Source organism: Ranitomeya imitator, unplaced genomic scaffold, assembly GCF_032444005.1.
Source record: "Ranitomeya imitator isolate aRanImi1 unplaced genomic scaffold, aRanImi1.pri SCAFFOLD_1114, whole genome shotgun sequence".
Taxonomy (NCBI): domain Eukaryota; kingdom Metazoa; phylum Chordata; class Amphibia; order Anura; family Dendrobatidae; genus Ranitomeya; species Ranitomeya imitator.
This window is the reverse complement of record NW_027194101.1, coordinates 50,001-55,000: the sequence shown is the minus strand read 5'-3', so window position 1 is coordinate 55,000 and position 5,000 is coordinate 50,001.

Here is a 5,000-nt window from a genome sequence, read left to right as displayed (position 1 = left end):
ACGATTTTGTGAAAATTGACACGTTTCCCCTACTTCCACGCCAGGGGGGCGTCAATATGTTGTGAGGTACCCCAGGACAGTCGCCTAAATGTGGGTGAAGTTTGCGAGTCACGGGCGCAAAGTCAAATTTTGGGTGAAAAACCGCGTTTTCATGCGCTAAAAATTTCAGACAAGTGTCAGACTTCCAGGCAGGGAGAAACCGCCGGAGGCGTACCGAGGAGGCTTCCAGGAGCCTGGGGAAGATTTTCCAAAAGTGTCCTTGACACTTAGAAATATTTTGAGAAAATCACGATTTTGTGAAAATTGACACGTTTCCCCCTACTTCCACGCCAGGGGGGCGTCAATATGTTGTGAGGTACCCCAGGACAGTCGCCCAAATGTGGGTGAAGTTTGCGAGTCATGGGCGCAAAGTCGAATTTTGGGTGAAAAACCGCATTTTCATACTCTAAAAATTTCAGACAAGTGTCAGACTTCCAGGCAGGGAGAAACCGCCGGAGGCGTACCGAGGAGGCTTCCAGGAGCCTGGGGAAGATTTTCCAAAAGTGTCCTTGACACTTAGAAATATTTTGAGAAAATCACGATTTTGTGAAAATTGACACGTTTCCCCTACTTCCACGCCAGGGGGGCGTCAATATGTTGTGAGGTACCCCAGGACAGTCGCCCAAATGTGGGTGAAGTTTGCGAGTCATGGGCGCAAAGTCGAATTTTGGGTGAAAAACCGCATTTTCATACTCTAAAAATTTCAGACAAGTGTCAGACTTCCAGGCAGGGAGAAACCGCCGGAGGCGTACCGAGGAGGCTTCCAGGAGCCTGGGGAAGATTTTCCAAAAGTGTCCTTGACACTTAGAAATATTTTCAGAAAATCACGATTTTGTGAAAATTGACACGTTTCCCCTACTTCCACGCCAGGGGGGCGTCAATATGTTGTGAGGTACCCCAGGACAGTCGCCTAAATGTGGGTGAAGTTTGCGAGTCATGGGCGCAAAGTCGAATTTTGGTGTGAAAAACCGCGTTTTCATGCGCTAAAAATTTCAGACAAGTGTCAGACTTCCAGGCAGGGGGAAACCGCAGGAGGCGTACCGAGGAGGCTTCCAGGAGCCTGGGGAAGATTTTCCAAAAGTGTCCTTGACACTTAGAAATATTTTCAGAAAATCACGATTTTGTGAAAATTGACACGTTTCCCCTACTTCCACGCCAGGGGGGCGTCAATATGTTGTGAGGTACCCCAGGACAGTCGCCTAAATGTGGGTGAAGTTTGCGAGTCACGGGCGCAAAGTCGAATTTTGGGTGAAAAACCGCATTTTCATACTCTAAAAATTTCAGACAGGTGTCAGACTTCCAGGCAGGGAGAAACCGCAGGAGGCGTACCGAGGAGGCTTCCAGGAGCCTGGGGAAGATTATCCAAAAGAGTCCTTGACACTTAGAAATATTTTCAGAAAATCACGATTTTGTGAAAATTGACACGTTTCCCCTACTTCCACGCCAGGGGGGCGTCAATATGATGTGAGGTACCCCAAGGCAGTGACCTAACTGTGGGTGAAGTTTGCGGGTCATGGGCGCAAAGTCGAATTTTGGGTGAAAAACCGCATTTTCATACTCTAAAAATTTCAGACAGGTGTCAGACTTCCAGGCAGGGAGAAACCGCAGGAGGCGTACCGAGGAGGCTTCCAGGAGCCTGGGGAAGATTATCCAAAAGAGTCCTTGACACTTAGAAATATTTTCAGAAAATCACGATTTTGTGAAAATTGTCACGTTTCCCCTACTTCCACGCCAGGGGGGCGTCAATATGTTGTGAGGTACCCCAGGACAGTCGCCTAAATGTGGGTGAAGTTTGCGAGTCACGGGCGCAAAGTCGAATTTTGGGTGAAAAACCGCGTTTTCATACTCTAAAAATTTCAGACAAGTGTCAGACTTCCAGGCAGGGAGAAACCGCAGGAGGCGTACCGAGGAGGCTTCCAGGAGCCTGGGGAAGATTTTCCAAAAGTGTCCTTGACACTTAGAAATATTTTCAGAAAATCACGATTTTGTGAAAATTGTCACGTTTCCCCTACTTCCACGCCAGGGGGGCGTCAATATGATGTGAGGTACCCCAAGGCAGTGACCTAACTGTGGGTGAAGTTTGCGGGTCATGGGCGCAAAGTCGAATTTTGGGTGAAAAACCGCATTTTCATACTCTAAAAATTTCAGACAAGTGTCAGACTTCCAGGCAGGGAGAAACCGCAGGAGGCGTACCGAGGAGGCTTCCAGGAGCCTGGGGAAGATTTTCCAAAAGTGTCCTTGACACTTAGAAATATTTTCAGAAAATCACGATTTTGTGAAAATTGACACGTTTCCCCTACTTCCACGCCAGGGGGGCGTCAATATGATGTGAGGTACCCCAAGGCAGTGACCTAACTGTGGGTGAAGTTTGCGGGTCATGGGCGCAAAGTCGAATTTTGGGTGAAAAACCGCATTTTCATACTCTAAAAATTTCAGACAGGTGTCAGACTTCCAGGCAGGGAGAAACCGCAGGAGGCGTACCGAGGAGGCTTCCAGGAGCCTGGGGAAGATTATCCAAAAGAGTCCTTGACACTTAGAAATATTTTCAGAAAATCACGATTTTGTGAAAATTGTCACGTTTCCCCTACTTCCACGCCAGGGGGGCGTCAATATGTTGTGAGGTACCCCAGGACAGTCGCCTAAATGTGGGTGAAGTTTGCGAGTCACGGGCGCAAAGTCGAATTTTGGGTGAAAAACCGCGTTTTCATACTCTAAAAATTTCAGACAAGTGTCAGACTTCCAGGCAGGGAGAAACCGCAGGAGGCGTACCGAGGAGGCTTCCAGGAGCCTGGGGAAGATTTTCCAAAAGTGTCCTTGACACTTAGAAATATTTTCAGAAAATCACGATTTTGTGAAAATTGTCACGTTTCCCCTACTTCCACGCCAGGGGGGCGTCAATATGATGTGAGGTACCCCAAGGCAGTGACCTAACTGTGGGTGAAGTTTGCGGGTCATGGGCGCAAAGTCGAATTTTGGGTGAAAAACCGCATTTTCATACTCTAAAAATTTCAGACAAGTGTCAGACTTCCAGGCAGGGAGAAACCGCAGGAGGCGTACCGAGGAGGCTTCCAGGAGCCTGGGGAAGATTTTCAAAAGTGTCCTTGACACTTAGAAATATTTTGAGAAAATCACGATTTTGTGAAAAGTGACACGTTTCCCCTACTTCCACGCCAGGGGGGAGTCAATATGATGTGAGGTACCCAAGGCAGTGACCTAACTGTGGGTGAAGTTTGCGAGTCACGGGCGCAAAGTCGAATTTTGGGTGAAAAACCGCGTTTTCATACTCTAAAAATTTCAGACAAGTGTCAGACTTCCAGGCAGGGAGAAACCGCAGGAGGCGTACCGAGGAGGCTTCCAGGAGCCTGGGGAAGATTTTCCAAAAGTGTCCTTGACACTTAGAAATATTTTCAGAAAATCACGATTTTGTGAAAATTGACACGTTTCCCCTACTTCCACGCCAGGGGGGCGTCAATATGATGTGAGGTACCCCAAGGCAGTGACCTAACTGTGGGTGAAGTTTGCGGGTCATGGGCGCAAAGTCGAATTTTGGGTGAAAAACCGCATTTTCATACTCTAAAAATTTCAGACAAGTGTCAGACTTCCAGGCAGGGAGAAACCGCAGGAGGCGTACCGAGGAGGCTTCCAGGAGCCTGGGGAAGATTTTCCAAAAGTGTCCTTGACACTTAGAAATATTTTGAGAAATTTCCGATTTTGTGAAAAAAATGACCCCTTTCCCCTACTTCCACCCTAAAGGGGCGTCAATATGTTGTAAAGCACCCCGAGACAGAGACCTAAGCGTGGGCAAAGTTTGGGTCTGATGGGTGGAACACTGAAAAAACGCGATTTTCCACTTAGAACAAACATAGAACTTTCAGACTTCCAGGCGGGGGGAAAGCTCTGAAGCTGTACCGAGGACACTTCCATGGCCCCCGGATGATCGATTTTCAAGAACGAGTCCTTGGGACTTTGAAATTTTTCGGCGATGCGTTTTTGGCTTCCGGGAGCCGCAGAACGTTGGGAAATTCGTTCCGCTCGCCGGCTCCAGGTGTTTCGGGCTAGTCCAGGCCCCAGCTACGCCGCCTGGCCGCCAAATTTCGCAAAATCGAAAAAAAAAAAAATAGAACCGGAATGAGGAATTTCTGGCCGCCGGATCCGCCGCACAGCTCCAGGAAGTCGGACACTTTTCGGCTTCGCTCCCTTAAAGTGGGGGTCGGTGTTTCGCCATGCAAATACCCACTTTTGCACACCAGCTGCAGGATATAGGAGAGAGGGGTACCTCTCGGGCCCGACTGATTTCCGATGTTTTCGTGGTTCCTCAAGTCGGGTAGGCGGTTTGGCGAGTACCCCCCTGTTTGCATGGAAGTCCGCCCTCGCGTCGACACCAGGCTTCCGCGGCTCCAGGGGGACTCTTGCCGGTCGTCTGCCCCAAGTCAGAGACGCGTTTCCCGGGTCGCCTGAGCCTGAACGGACCCTCCCCAAGCGTGTTCTGGTTCTCCGAGGGTGACGGATGTCAGAAGGGAGGCAGATCTGGAGTCTTCGTCCCGAGGAGGGCTCCAGGAGGGCGGATTGCACCCCCTGACTCGGTCCCCTCAGAGCAGGCTTGGCGTTTCTCTGCGTCGGATGTCTCCCGCTTCCACGCCACCGGGGAGACCTATGAGAGAATCGCACTGTGACCCGGATTCCGTCTCGAGGGCGCCCGTAGCGTGTCGGAGAGGTACCTCCAGGACTATCGGGCATGTTTCTTCCCCGTCTCCCCGAGGGGAAGGATGGCAGCGGGTGGGGTTTCTCACCCATGCCCCCCACCGGCTCTTCCTCCGATCGATTTGGCTCAGCGCTCCCGGGTGGGGAGGTGGTGCCGCTCGCTCGGCCCGGGCTTTGGAGCCCGCGTCGGTCTAAGGCGGGCGGTCTCCTTCCTCTTTTACCCCCCCGGGATTCAGGCACGCATCCTTGGGCGTGCACGC